This window comes from Rhamphochromis longiceps, linkage group LG3 (assembly GCF_057381845.1).
Source record: "Rhamphochromis longiceps isolate RC_006_pf linkage group LG3, R_longiceps_female_GT1.1, whole genome shotgun sequence".
Classification (NCBI taxonomy): Eukaryota; Metazoa; Chordata; class Actinopteri; order Cichliformes; family Cichlidae; genus Rhamphochromis; species Rhamphochromis longiceps.
The window spans coordinates 55,246,475-55,262,683 of record NC_140559.1 but is presented as its reverse complement, the minus strand read 5'-3'; the positions used below and the strand labels follow the sequence as shown (position 1 = coordinate 55,262,683).

The following is a 16,209-nucleotide window of genomic DNA, read 5'->3' as shown; positions in this document are numbered from 1 at the left end:
TGTCGACACCGTTCCTGACTATTTCTGACCTCAGGTCAGCTCTGCTATTATCCTCACATTAAGGGTTCGTTCACCTGCCTGCAGATGATCTGTGAGCTCGTCGGTTGTAAATTAAACTCCAAGCACACTGAGGGTAACCGGGAGGCGTTCAGGGCCTGCAGTGCAGAGCTGCAACATGACAAAAAGGGATGGGGGCTCAGATCTCCTGAACAGGGTGGAAACAACACGGTGGGTTTGTGCTGTTTGTGATTCCTGCTCCGTCACTCTGGTGGAGACGACTGCAGCTCAGCAGCGCTCCCTGCTGATCCTCTGATGAAGATGTCAACAGTATGTAAACTGAGCTGATGTGCTGCTGTTTGAGCCCACGTGGTAGCGTACGTCCAGTATGGGAGAACTTAGTCACCGGTGCTGTCTTTGCTTGTGCTCTAGCTTTAGCCTGTTTGATTGTTTGTTTTCTATTTTATTACTGCCTAAAAGGGGAGGTGGGGGAAACACATGCCTGACTTCTCCTGTCAGAGGTTTTGTAAGCTCACTGGAAGGGAAACGTGCACAATGTAAATCATAAAACAACTGACTGGGGCTGTGCTGCAGGTGGATCAGTGCTGTGGACAGTAGCTGTGGAAAAGAGACTGGACAAAGACTCTCAGCCTTAAATACAGGACAGAGGATGATCCGATCATCTTTCAGCTAACAGTGTCGAGCAGAAGGACGGCCGGCTGATGCGTCCGTACGAACCCTTTTGTACTCACTCCTGTGTATAAGGAGGCGGCGAGGGGTTGTGTAGTTAACCTCAGCACCACACAGCTACAGCAGAGGAGAGAACACAAACGAGTCCTTTCATTCGGCTCTGTTCTTTCTCCTTGTCTGTTTTATAAGCTAACACTAGAGGGCGCCATTGTGGCACATTCAGCGCTCACTCTGAGGTCACTGGACAGAGAAGAAAATACCAAACTGGGAGACGGATGGAGACGAAACATCTGGAAGATCAGAACTGTACATTTTTAAGTGTAAGAAAAAAAACAGACAAAATATTTGTAAATATTAAGTTTCTTGTTTATTTTATGTTTTGTTTTTTTGGGGTTTTTTGGAGTGAATGAATGATATGCTTATTTTGTGATGACAAAAGACAACAGGTGCAGTTTGTAATGAGAAGAAAAAAATGGCCGTTAGCTTGAGGTTTCAAATGAGTTCATCCTTACCACCGATCAGTTTTGTCTTTGTTTCTTCAACATTTATTTTATTTTTGTCATAACGTTGATCGTTATCATGTGACCATCCTGTAGCAGGAAGGTCGCTGTAGCAGAAGTCATCTCCACTGAAGCCCCCTCACAGCAGAGGGCCAGTCATGCTGTTTATTAGGATTTGCTAGTTTTCAGTGAGAAAAAACATTTTCATCAAGTTTTAAATCCTTTCGTTGCTCTTTTCTCTGCGATTGTCATAAAATCGTCGTCCTCTTTTCAAGCCTTAGCTCGCTTTTATTTTGAAATATGAGTCTTGTGATCAGAGATGAATCTGTGCTGCATGATGTGCGTAACATCAGAGCGATAAAAGCCAGCTTTGCCTTTCAGTGATTCGCAGTAAGGACATAAATGACCTAAACTGAGACTGAAAAAAGTGCAGTCAGTTAAATGTTAGCTCACCTAACATGTAGCAGTGTTTACATGTAGCCATGTTTGACAGACTCCAGGGCTTTGATACCATAAGATGCCTCATATCCTCACAGACTCATGAGATCACACAGGTGGTCTGACCTGCTCGTGTCACACTGTGCTGTCTGTCTGTCTGTCCGTTGTTTTTCTCCTGCAGTGATGTTATGTAGCAGAAAAACAGTTGGATGCTGGAAAAGTGCAGAGCGATGGGTGACGTGTGGAGAACATCACAGTCTGTGTGTGTTCAACAGCTGTTAGAGCCACACTTTGTCCTTTCTGTGGTATAACTGCTGGATTTATTTTATTCCAACACTCAAAAACTGTCAGCAAAGCAAAACTTCATGATTGGATGATCCTGTGTCACGTCCACAGTGTCAAACTTGCACAGAGACAGTGACACCCACAGAGAAACCCTCAGCTTGGTGTCCATTGCAAATCTGCACCTGCTGTCTTGTTTCTACTTTCTTTGTTGAACTCAGAAACTCGAGACTTGAGATGAAGAAAATGTTAAATAATGGAATAAAAAAAAGATGATTATTAAAAAAAGTAAAGTAAAATTATATAAATAAATGAGGTGATGATATTTCTGTTTACTTTAGAAGTTATTATACACTGTATGCTGTGATTCTGATCTGGGAAACATTAAAGACATTCATAGCCAGACTGCTGACTTTGTGTTTTTATTCAGTCGCCTAACAGAAGTGCAGTAAGAAACGATTTAGCCCATCCTGATTTCTTAGCTGTTTGCATATTTGCCACACTTACGTGTTTCAGATCATGAAGAACATTTTTATGATAGATAAAGATGACCAGAGTCAGTATAAAATAAAGCTTTTACATGTATTGCTGGGAGGTCGGCAGCTCCCTCCACTGCTTGGCCCTCTGTGAAAAACAACTGGGATCCAGCTTCCCTGTGATGCTGAATTATATAAGCGGAAGAACATAAATAGATAGAAGGATGGATGATTGTATTTTGTGTACAATTGTTGAAGTGTAAAAAGGGTTGGCCCTCCGTGGTGCCCTAAGCAAAGTTTGATTTTTGGAGCCCTTTAATAGTGCCAATAATAGTGATTAATGATCACCTACTATAAATGTATTTCATTTTCTAATGTTGATGTTGTTGTAATCCACAGTGAAAAATGTCATAAAAACAGAGAGAAACAATAGATCAAACCTGAGAGCTGCACAGTTGCAGCAGTGTGGTTTACGTCATTCTGTTGTCAGCCTGTTTTACACATCGGTGGTTTCTTATTGACATGTAAAAAGATCTGAAATCGTAGTAAATTCAGCTGCTATTGTGGGCTGGGGATGATTTACACTTAACATTTTAATAACTGGGTACTGAATGTCAGAGGCCCAATGTTCCCTCTAATTTTTCACGTGTCTGAGCGAACACACAAACTCCCTGAGCGATCCCTTGGACCAATGAGCGACATCAGACGTGTGCACTGTGGTCACGCCGGCATCGAATCCATCCAAGTTACATGGTTTATTAAAATAATCAAATTACAGCGTTTACATTTATGTTAGACTACTTTTAATTAACTGCTTTAGCCCATTTACAATGAAAATGTAAAAAAAAATCTTGTTCATGACCTGTGCAGTATGTTAACACTATTGGAAGTAAAAATAACTTGAACTCCAATTTCGAAAACACAACTTTCTTTTTTCTTTTATACAGCTCTGACTTGTATCATGAGTCTGTGGTCTGGGAGAGAGTCCTGTAACTCTCTGTCTACAAAATATAGTAAATAATGACCAATGCTGAGCAATTAATTATATAGTTACTTCTTCAAAAAAGTAACTCAGTTTGGCAAACAAAGTTTTTTGCAGCTATTTTTTTAAATGCAGCCAAGGCGTTTTTAAATAAACATTTCAAACTATTTACAGAACAATCAGCTGTTCTGCATCAAATCTGATGCCACACAAATTATTTGTTCCCCTCCAAAAAATAATTTCTGTCCACTATGAGATAAAGGAAAAGAACAACAGCCTGATACCTGCAGGCCTGACAGCAGGAGATGCATCACTCCTGTAACACCTGTAACATTCAGCAGTCGCCTCATTGTTCTGACACACACAACAAAACTATTGACTACACTACACACTAACTACACAAGATTTGCGCTAAACGTTGCAAATCTCTCACATCTCAAAGCACCGCCATCACTCCTAAAACTTCCCCCCGTTTCTTAACAACTAGACGCCACGTTGCCATATCATTCTTTGATTGGTCGACATGGTACTTTTTTGGACGAATAGGAAAGGCAGAGGGGGGTGGGGTTTGTTTTTGCTCACAGGTGGAGAGCGCTTTCGAGTGTTTTCCTTATAAAACGCCGTTTTTACCGTTTCTTCCTGCAGTAAATATAAACAACGATAGTATTCAGAAAGAAAACAAAACATTGCAGATGTTTTTATCACAACTCTGGTTTTACGTGGCCGATCAACACAATTTAAAAACTGGTGTAAAGTCCCCAATTTTTCCGTCAATTGTTCCGTCTGTCCTGCTCACATCTCCAATGGTTGTACACGTTGTCATTAACATGGCTTCACTCCACATCAGCCACGCCGCTTTGCCAGCTAAAACACTGGTGTCGGCACATAAGGACGCTGTCATAGCCTGCCAACAACGTTGATTGGCTGCGCATACACGCATTATTGGCTGGACTATGGGATAAGGTGGCATCGTTCCCATATGGGAGCAGCCAGTCACTTACTGACCAACACTGCAAAACAGAATTGTTAAAGTATTAATTTTAATTTCAATTCAGGTTAGATTTTTTTTGGTGCGCAACGCAGAATTTCTGTGCGCAGAGACTGTGCCAGCAGTGCGCAATTGCGCACGTGCGCAGCTTAGAGGGAACATTGCATAGGCCCACTAAAAGTTACAAAATAAGCTACTATCAAATACATTTTCTGTAAACACATCAGAAGGTTCTTTATGTGGCAAAAAGTTAGATCTATACAAAATGTTGCAGGGAAACAGAGAAGGAGCTCGTATAGGTTTGAGTTTTATTCACATCTATTGTGCAGGTACAAATAGCAGAGTGGAAAACTTTATATTTTGTGTTTGCAAACATTAATTTATGAAGATTAATTAACATGAGTGTAGCACAAAGTAAAGGTGGAAGCAGTATTCTGACATGACAGTGCAATCAAAACACATTTTGCCACAACAATCTGTGAATAATTGTGACAAACAACTGTCACTTTAATATTGGACAGACTAGTTGTGCAGCCCTAACCTGAAATATGCTGTTTGTTCTGAATGAAAAACGTTAGTCTTTGGTAAACATTTTAATCCCATTTATAGATGCAATATGTTATTTCAGTTAAGACTAAATGTTACCACACGTTCCCATCATTAGAGCGCATTTAAAGTGTGGAGAAGTCTGTGAAGGTTCTCAGTCATCCAGGTCATCGTAGTCTAAGGAGCTTGCAAAGAAAAGCGTCTGGACTTCTTTGAGTTACTTGAAGACGTTTCACCTCTCATCCGAGAAGCTTCTTCAGTTCTAAGGGTCAAATGGTGGAGAGTCCAAGCTGTATTGAAGAATTTCTAACTTCATGTAGGCTAAACAGCGGCCTAGAATTAGACTCAAAACCCTGCACTTGCCCAAAATAAAGGGGGCGTTAATGTACCAGATTCTACAGAACACCAGAAATAACTGCTAAGATGGGTCCAACACATCTGAGTTCATGCTGGAGGAACTGTGGGACACACTCTGCCAACCACACTCATATATTGTGGCTCTGCCTTAAACTCTGTGTATTCTGGAGGCAGATATTTGATGCTCTCAAAGACATTTTCCAAGGTAAATATTCCACTAAGTCCTACAGTAGCAGTGTTGGGAAGGATTGCAGAACATATTGACTGCAAAGCCAAAAGTTACCTGCTAAATATATGACTCACTGCAGCCCTAAAATGCATAACTATCAGATGGTTAAAACCAGATATAATCTATGGATCCATGTCTGTCTGATGGAACAAATTACATACTCAGACTACAGAAACAAGTCTTTGAGAAACGGTGGGGACCCATGTTACCTTTCCTATTACAATGAAGAACACCACCTAGTTTTGTGAGCTCTCTCTCTCTCCACACACACACACACACACACACACACACACACACACACACACACACACACACACACACACACACACACACACACACACACACACACACACACACACAGCATGTTATGCCAGTTTCAGCTGAAACTATGTTTCAAACCATATTCCGGGTTTTTAGTTCACCATTTATGAGGTTTCAAGAAGAAAATAAAAGACAGATCTGAATGTTTGAAAATGTTTTGGAAAGATTCTGTAAAGATGAGATGAAAAATACTCAAAGGATAAATTTAATTGGTTTATTATTTAGATAAGAATAACAAGCAAGTAAATGAAGAAACAAGGTAAAATGAAGTAATAATGAAAGAAGTTAAACAAGTAAATGAAGAAACAAGGTAAAATGAAGTAATAATGAAAGAAGTTAAACAAGTAAATGAAGAAACAAGGTAAAATGAAGTAATAATGAAAGAAGTTAAACAAGTAAAAGAAGAAACAAGGTAAAATGAAGTAATAATGAAAGAAGTTAAACAAGTAAATAAAGAAAAAAGATAAAATGAAGTAATAATGAAAGAAGTTAAACAAGTAAATGAAGAAACAAGGTAAAATGAAGTAATAATGAAAGAAGTTAAACAAGTAAATAAAGAAAAAAGGTACAATGAAGTAATAATGAAAGAAGTTAAACAAGTAAATAAAGAAAAAAGATAAAATGAAGTAATAATGAAAGAAGTTAAACAAGTAAATGAAGAAACAAGGTAAAATGAAGTAATAATGAAAGAAGTTGAACAAGTAAAAGAAGAAACAAGGTAAAATGAAGTAATAATGAAAGGAGTTAAACAAGTAAATGAAGAAACCAGGTAAAATGAAGTAATAATGAAAGGAGTTAAACAAGTAAATGAAGAAAAAAGGTAAAATGAAGTAATAATGAAAGAAGTTAAACAAGTAAATGAAGAAACCAGGTAAAATGAAGTAATAATGAAAGAAGTTGAACAAGTAAAAGAAGAAACAAGGTAAAATGAAGTAATAATGAAAGGAGTTAAACAAGTAAATGAAGAAACAAGGTAAAATGAAGTAATAATGAAAGAAGTTAAACAAGTAAATGAAGAAACAAGGCAAAATGAAGAAATAATGAAAGAAGTTAAACAAGTAAATGAAGAAACAAGGTAAAATGAAGTAATAATGAAAGGAGTTAAACAAGTAAATGAAGAAACAAGGTAAAATGAAGTAATAATGAAAGAAGTTAAACAAGTAAATGAAGAAACAAGGTAAAATGAAGTAATAATGAAAGAAGTTAAACAAGTAAATGAAGAAACAAGGTAAAATGAAGTAATAATGAAAGAAGTTAAACAAGTAAATGAAGAAAAAAGGTAAAATGAAGTAATAATGAAAGAAGTTAAACAAGTAAATGAAGAAAAAAGGTAAAATGAAGAAATAAGGAAAGAAGTTAGGAGAGAAAACCCCAACAATCCCCTCTGAGCAAGCACTTGGCGACAGTGGGGAGGAAAAACTGCCTTTAAACGGGCAGAAACCTCCGGCAGAACCAGGCTCAGGAGGGGACAGTCAACTGCCGGGACTGGTTGGGGGGGTTAACAGAGGTGGAGCAAGACGAGGCTACATCAGGTGAGGAAGCAGTAGCGTCTCTCCTCTGGAACAAGTGGAACCATTTTTTCTTTTTTTTCATGCACTTTTCCACGAGCGCTTTTTTCTCCACGATGAGATTTCTCAGCTCGTCGATGGTTTCTGCGTTTTTTTTCTTCAAGTTTCTCACATCTTTGTTCCATCTCTTCCAATGCTGCTTGTTGTTCTTCAAGCTTGTCTTTGAGTTGTTTGGATGTTGCCTCCTGTATCAGCTTGTCCTTGTGCATGTCTGCATTTCTCTGTTGGACCTCTTTGTGCTTGTCTTTTAACTGCTTCTTTCTTTTCTTGATTTCTTGATTTTTGTCTTCATGTATTTTGTCTTCTTGTTGTTTTTGTGACTGCATTTGAGTGTGTTCACTCTTCAAGTTATTGAATTCCACCAAACGCCCCTTAACGAGCTCGGAGTTGTTTCTCGCTATCTGATCGATCCTTTTCTGCATCTGTGAGCAGCGTTTCTCCAGTTTGTCCCTTTCTTCTTCCACTTTAGTTGCTTTGTCCTCCAGCTGATTACAAAACTCTTGCAGTTTTAGATTTTTAGACTGAAAGTCCTGGACGATGCGTTTTCCTTCTTTCAGTCTTTCCTGCTGTTGCTCTTTCTGTTGAAGAAGGTCTTTATTTTGGCGCAGTGTTTCATCCAGGCTTTCTTTCAGCATGCGGTATTTTTCCTGCATGCTCTTCAGTTTGTGCTGCATGTCTTGTTGCTTTTTGTCCTGCTCTTCCTTCTGTTGGAGGAATTTATTCTTTTCTTCCACAGCTTCATGGAGCTGTCTTTGGAGGAGCCGATTTTTTCGGTCCATGTATTGGAGATCCCGTTGTATCTTATCAGTCATCGTTTTCTTGTCTTGGAGCTGGTTGGTCATTTCTTTTAGTTCTGCGCGCTTTTGCCTGTTTTCTTTATTGAGGTGCACAATCTGCTCTCGGGCCTGAGCAAACTTGATTCCCCAGCCCTCATTAATAATGTTTATGTCCGGCTGGCGCTGTTGTCTTTCTTCCAGCTCTTTATTTTGGGCTTCCATTCGTCTACACTTGTCCTCCAGTTGAAGTTTTTCTTCTTCAATTTGTTGCATTTTTTTCTGGAGAAGGTAGTTTTCCTTCCTACTCTCCTCTAATGCCCTTTGGGAGGATGAGACGCCATTTGGGGAAATCGGCCGGCCACTCCAGGAAGGAGAGGCGGCGTAATCTTTTTGAATTGGTTGTTTTTTTCTTGGAAACATGTTGGAGTTTCTATACGATGACTTTGAAGAGCTTTCCAAATGTTTCTGTGGTGAACGTTTTGTATGCTGCAAACACAGATGCTGCTGAAACGAACTAAATCTTGCTGTTTCTCACCCCTATTTAAGGAAAAACATCAAAGGACTTATGACGTTCTATGACATCATCACTCCAATGAGATTGTCACAAGACGTTTTGGAATGGGGTGTTTTTTTTTAAACTGTTTTCAAACTTAACTTAAAATTTCATTGTTTCCTAGTTGTGGACTATTGGTTAGTCCAGCCGATGATGAAATTAATTGTCACAAACATCCCTAATATTACATAACAGACAACAGAAAACAAGACAGTTTTTTTTCTAATAGAGGTATAATAAAAGTTTTTTTTAATTATCCTACTTTTTATAAAAGAGAACATTTATTAAAGAGTATGTATTTAATTAAAAAACTCTGTTCATCTAAAGCAGGGGTCAGCAACCTTTAAGACCCAAAGAGCCATAATTGGCCTATCTGGGGTTGAAAGGCTCGATAAATGCACGGCGTTTCGCCGGGTACACCGGCTTCCGCGAGTGTGATGCTTATTTTGAGCGATGAAAAAATAACAAAATATAATTTTATTTGTATATTGCAAAATCACAATAATCTTCCAATTTAGAACTACAAGTAAAAAAAAAAGAACTGGCATAAATAAAATACACTTCAGCTAAATACTAATTTATTTTCCCAAACCACGCAGAGCCGCACTATAAGGACTAAAGAGCCGCATGAGGCTCCGGAGCCGCAGGTTGCCGACCCCTGATCTAAAGGCTATAACAAAAAGCTTCCTGCTGGAAAATGAAATGTCCCCATTAAGAGTCTGAATCAGGAGCCGATGACATTACTCTGTAAACTCTCAAAGCACTTTAATAAACAAGCAAACAGTTCCACCTCTCGCATTATTGCGTAAAGTTGACAGCGCGTCAGGCAAATAGGCAGGCTCCATCCCCGGCCTCTAGCGACTGTGGAAGTCGCTACATCTTTAGTCAACAAAAAACGGCATTCTGGAGAAGCCAGCCACAAGCAGGATCAAAGAAATCAGATCAAGGAACCTGAAAGACGCCAAGTAAGTGCAGCGCATCTGAATGAGTGAGCCCAGCAGCACCGACACACCTGACGCAATTCTGAGGAGCGCAGGTAAGAATACCTGTGCATGTCTGGTTGTGGAAAAGGAAGCGACATTGCATTAGCGCTGAGATGTTTTAAGAGGAGACACTGAATGGAATGAATGTTGGTTAAATGTGCAATGTTTTTGGCTGCGCTCTTGGATTGATGACTGCGCTGCGTCTTATTAATTATGCTGCTTGGATGATGTTCAAATGGACAATTAAAGTGCCGTTACGTTGAAAGGATTTTATGGTCAAAGTCTATTGTGGCTTCCAGTGGATATATGTTTTAATGGATGATCACTGAAGATTAAAATAAATAAATAAATAAAAAAATCGAACAAACAAACGGGAAAATCATGAGTCAAACAGGTGATGATGATTGTTCCTCTAATGATTTGGGGGGAAAGAGAGAAAGAAAAATGACTGGAAAGGCATTGTTGAATAAAATCGAAAAATCACAAAATGAATGCAAAATATATGTTAATAAAATGAAAGGACTAATACAAAAAATGAAAGCGCTCATGCAACACAATGAAAATCTTTCTCAAATTAAGCAGTATTTGGTGGATTTAAAGGCACTGTGCGAAAAGGCTTCAAGTTCACATGTTGAGGTGTTGTCTTTGGTGCTAGAGGAAGTAATAAAACAAGAGGAATGCTTTTCAAGTATCATGAAATACACAAATGTGTTTTTAAATGAAATTCAGAACTGGATAAATCAAAGAGAACAAAATCCTGCTGTTTGTCCAAAGCAAATCAATTTATTGGAAAACAATGTTGCATCAAATACTGAGACAGAAGTGGAGGATGATATCAAGCCAAGTGATAGTGTTTCTGTTGTGATATTTTGATACCATGGTAGCATTTACTGAGTATTGTTTTTGATGATATTATACAAAGGACCCTGTTTCTGCAATGCCCTTTGTTTTAACCTCATCTCCTCTTGCTGTGTCAACTGAAGATTTTATGGTGTGAAAGTAGATACTAAGGTTGGAGGGAAAACACCAACAAATCACTCTTTTACTTATCACTCCCTTGCAGAAGATGTTTATGTGAAGACCATCTGGGTTGTGTCAGAACTCACGGATGTAGGAGACCTCTGTATAAGATTTATAGGCCTTGTGAGTGCATCTTTATTGCCCTTGCTGAACAAAGGATTCCAACTGTCGAAGGACACCACCCCACCCAGTGGGCAGGGTCTGAACTGAAACTTGTTGTCTGCCTATAAAAACTGCTGCACAAAGAATAAACTTTGAGTTAGTTTGGGATGACAATTTAGAACAGTCTCCGCGTCTTTTTGTTCTTCCAAACTGCTCCCGGTACTCCGGCCGGTGCTGTAATTAACCGTTGATCATACTTGAGAATATTTTAATTGTTATAGGTTAAAGGATGAACTCTGATGATGAAAGCCCACGCCTCAGAGAAACCCGGAATGGAGTTTCTTGCAGTTTCAAATGTTGAAAGCCACAAAACTTCTTCAAGATCTTCAACTTCATCTGTTCGTATGAAAGCTGAGGCAGAGTTGGCAGCTTTAAAGACGCGGGGAAAAGGACACTGTACCTGTCGATGCACGTTTCCCAAAATCTAAACGAGTCATATCGCTCCATGTTTGCTACTTTTGGTTTTTGGTTTTCTCCCGCAGAGTAAGAGCATCGCAGGAGCTCCTGAAGTCAAACGACGCCTCCCAGCACTCATTTATTAAAACGGAGTCGATGCCAAAAGTCTTAAACGTTAGAATCAAAGCAACAGCTGTGAACTCAGTCATGGTGTCATGTGCAGCCTTCATCTTACTGTCACTACTTTTTCATTTTAGGGTACGTGAGGTAAAGCGTCCGTCGATGTAGCTTGATTGTACAAAATTATTTTTCTACGTTATTAACAAAACAGAGCAGAGACTGATGCTGCTCCTGTCTGACCCCCTTGTGTATGGCACGTGTGTGTGTGTGTGTGTGTGTGTGTGTGTGTGTGTGTGTGTGTGTGTGTGGCAGTCGCTGTGTGAGTGTGATATCACATCTGCATCACTCAAGCGTAGACGGGCCCGCGTCAGACAACAATAAACAAAAAGCAGAAAAAGGCCAACAGTAAAAACTCAGACTCCAGCATGAGCTCCTTCCTGCTGCTTAACCAATCACCTTCCTCCATATCATCACTGCTCCCTCCCTCCTCCTCTCTCCATCCTACACCACCTTTGTTATTTAACACCGACCCCCCCAATCTGATAATCAGACAAATTCCCAAACACCTGACTTCACCGTGTCGACACCGTTCCTGACCATTTCTGACCTCAGGTCAGCTCTGCTATTATCCTCACATTAAGGGTTCGTTCACCTGCCTGCAGATGATCTGTGAGCTCGTCGGTTGTAAATTAAACTCTAAGCACACTGAGGGTAACCGGGAGGCATTCAGGGCCTGCAGTGCAGAGCTGCAACATGAAAAAAAGGGATGGGGGCTCAGATCTCCTGAACAGGGTGGAAACAACACGGTGGGTTTGTGCTGTTTGTGATTCCTGCTCCGTCACTCTGGTGGAGACGACTGCAGCTCAGCAGCGCTCCCTGCTGATCCTCTGATGAAGATGTCAACAGTATGTAAACTGAGCTGATGTGCTGCTGTTTGAGCCCACGTGGTAGCGTACGTCCAGTATGGGAGAACTTAGTCACCGGTGCTGTCTTTGCTTGTGCTCTAGCTTTAGCCTGTTTGATTGTTTGTTTTCTATTTTATTACTGCCTAAAAGGGGAGGTGGGGGAAACACATGCCTGACTTCTCCTGTCAGAGGTTTTGTAAGCTCACTGGAAGGGAAACGTGCACAATGTAAATCATAAAACAACTGACTGGGGCTGTGCTGCAGGTGGATCAGTGCTGTGGACAGTAGCTGTGGAAAAGAGACTGGACAAAGACTCTCAGCCTTAAATACAGGACAGAGGATGATCCGATCATCTTTCAGCTAACAGTGTCGAGCAGAAGGACGGCCGGCTGATGCGTCCGTACGAACCCTTTTGTACTCACTCCTGTGTATAAGGAGGCGGCGAGGGGTTGTGTAGTTAACCTCAGCACCACACAGCTACAGCAGAGGAGAGAACACAAACGAGTCCTTTCATTCGGCTCTGTTCTTTCTCCTTGTCTGTTTTATAAGCTAACACTAGAGGGCGCCATTGTGGCACATTCAGCGCTCACTCTGAGGTCACTGGACAGAGAAGAAAATACCAAACTGGGAGACGGATGGAGACGAAACATCTGGAAGATCAGAACTGTACATTTTTAAGTGTAAGAAAAAAAACAGACAAAATATTTGTAAATATTAAGTTTCTTGTTTATTTTATGTTTTGTTTTTTTGGGGTTTTTTGGAGTGAATGAATGATATGCTTATTTTGTGATGACAAAAGACAACAGGTGCAGTTTGTAATGAGAAGAAAAAAATGGCCGTTAGCTTGAGGTTTCAAATGAGTTCATCCTTACCACCGATCAGTTTTGTCTTTGTTTCTTCAACATTTATTTTATTTTTGTCATAACGTTGATCGTTATCATGTGACCATCCTGTAGCAGGAAGGTCGCTGTAGCAGAAGTCATCTCCACTGAAGCCCCCTCACAGCAGAGGGCCAGTCATGCTGTTTATTAGGATTTGCTAGTTTCCAGTGAGAAAAAACATTTTCATCAAGTTTTAAATCCTTTCATTGCTCTTTTCTCTGCGATTGTCATAAAATCGTCGTCCTCTTTTCAAGCCTTAGCTCGCTTTTATTTTGAAAAATGAGTCTTGTGATCAGAGATGAATCTGTGCTGCATGATGTGCGTAACATCAGAGCGATAAAAGCCAGCTTTGCCTTTCAGTGATTCGCAGTAAGGACATAAATGACCTAAACTGAGACAGAAAAAAGTGCAGTCAGTTAAATGTTAGCTCACCTAACATGTAGCAGTGTTTACATGTAGCCATGTTTGACAGACTCCAGGGCTTTGATACCATAAGATGCCTCATATCCTCACAGACTCATGAGATCACACAGGTGGTCTGACCTGCTCGTGTCACACTGTGCTGTCTGTCTGTCCGTTGTTTTTCTCCTGCAGTGATGTTATGTAGCAGAAAAACAGTTGGATGCTGGAAAAGTGCAGAGCGATGGGTGACGTGTGGAGAACATCACAGTCTGTGTGTGTTCAACAGCTGTTAGAGCCACACTTTGTCCTTTCTGTGGTATAACTGCTGGATTTATTTTATTCCAACACTTAGAAACTGTCAGCAAAGCAAAACATGATGATTGGATGATCCTGTGTCACGTCCACAGTGTCAAACGTGCACAGAGACAGTGACACCCACAGAGAAACCCTCAGCTTGGTGTCCATTGCAAATCTGCACCTGTTGTCTTGTTTCTACTTTCTTTGTTGAACTCAGAAACTCGAGACTTGAGATGAAGAAAAATGTTAAATAATGGAATAAAAAAAAGATGATTATTAAAAAAAGTAAAGTAAAATTATATAAATAAATGAGGTGATGATATTTCTGTTTACTTTAGAAGTTATTATACACTGTATGCTGTGATTCTGATCTGGGAAACATTAAAGACATTCATAGCCAGACTGCTGACTTTGTGTTTTTATTCAGTCGCCTAACAGAAGTGCAGTAAGAAACGATTTAGCCCATCCTGATTTCTTAGCTGTTTGCATATTTGCCACACTTACGTGTTTCAGATCATGAAGAACATTTTTATGATAGATAAAGATGACCAGAGTCAGTATAAAATAAAGCTTTTACATGTATTGCTGGGAGGTCGGCAGCTCCCTCCACTGCTTGGCCCTCTGTGAAAAACAACTGGGATCCAGCTTCCCTGTGATGCTGAATTATATAAGCGGAAGAACATAAATAGATAGAAGGATGGATGATTGTATTTTGTGTACAATTGTTGAAGTGTAAAAAGGGTTGGCCCTCCGTGGTGCCCTAAGCAAAGTTTGATTTTTGGAGCCCTTTAATAGTGCCAATAATAGTGATTAATGATCACCTACTATAAATGTATTTCATTTTCTAATGTTGATGTTGTTGTAATCCACAGTGAAAAATGTCATAAAAACAGAGAGAAACAATAGATCAAACCTGAGAGCTGCACAGTTGCAGCAGTGTGGTTTACGTCATTCTGTTGTCAGCCTGTTTTACACATCGGTGGTTTCTTATTGACATGTAAAAAGATCTGAAATCGTAGTAAATTCAGCTGCTATTGTGGGCTGGGGATGATTTACACTTAACATTTTAATAACTGGGTACTGAATGTCAGAGGCCCAATGTTCCCTCTAATTTTTCACGTGTCTGAGCGAACACACAAACTCCCTGAGCGATCCCTTGGACCAATGAGCGACATCAGACGTGTGCACTGTGGTCACGCCGGCATCGAATCCATCCAAGTTACATGGTTTATTAAAATAATCAAATTACAGCGTTTACATTTATGTTAGACTACTTTTAATTAACTGCTTTAGCCCATTTACCATGAAAATGTAAAAAAAAATCTTGTTCATGACCTGTGCAGTATGTTAACACTATTGGAAGCAAAAATAACTTGAACTCCAATTTCGAAAACACAACTTTCTTTTTTCTTTTATACAGCTCTGACTTGTATCATGAGTCTGTGGTCTGGGAGAGAGTCCTGTAACTCTCTGTCTACAAAATATAGTAAATAATGACCAATGCTGAGCAATTAATTATATAGTTACTTCTTCAAAAAAGTAACTCAGTTTGGCAAACAAAGTTTTTTGCAGCTACTTTTTTAAATGCAGCCAAGGCGTTTTTAAATAAACATTTCAAACTATTTACAGAACAATCAGCTGTTCTGCATCAAATCTGATGCCACACAAATTATTTGTTCCCCTCCAAAAAATAATTTCTGTCCACTATGAGATAAAGGAAAAGAACAACAGTCTGATACCTGCAGGCCTGACAGCAGGAGATGCATCACTCCTGTAACACCTGTAACATTCAGCAGTCGCCTCATTGTTCTGACACACACAACAAAACTATTGACTACACTACACACTAACTACACAAGATTTGCGCTAAACGTTGCAAATCTCTCACATCTCAAAGCACCGCCATCACTCCTAAAACTTCCCCCCGTTTCTTAACAACTAGACGCCACGTTTCCATATCATTCTTTGATTGGTCGACATGGTACTTTTTTGGACGAATAGGAAAGGCAGAGGGGGGTGGGGTTTGTTTTTGCTCACAGGTGGAGAGCGCTTTCGAGTGTTTTCCTTATAAAACGCCGTTTTTACCGTTTCTTCCTGCAGTAAATATAAACAACGATAGTATTCAGAAAGAAAACAAAACATTGCAGATGTTTTTATCACAACTCTGGTTTTACGTGGTCTATCAACACAATTTAAAAACTGGTGTAAAGTCCCCAATTTTTCCGTCAATTGTTCCGTCTGTCCTGCTCACATCTCCAATGGTTGTACACGTTGTCATTAACATGGCTTCACTCCACATCAGCCACGCCGCTTTGCCAGCTAAAACACTGGTGTCGGCAC

At 39.8% G+C, this 16,209-nt stretch overlaps 1 pseudogene; it reads right to left on the bottom strand.

Annotated features, from left to right (window-relative positions):
• Positions 1-7,440: 7,440 nt before the first annotated feature.
• LOC146675342 (uncharacterized) lies at positions 7,441-8,570 on the bottom strand (annotated as a pseudogene).
• Positions 8,571-16,209: the final 7,639 nt, after the last annotated feature.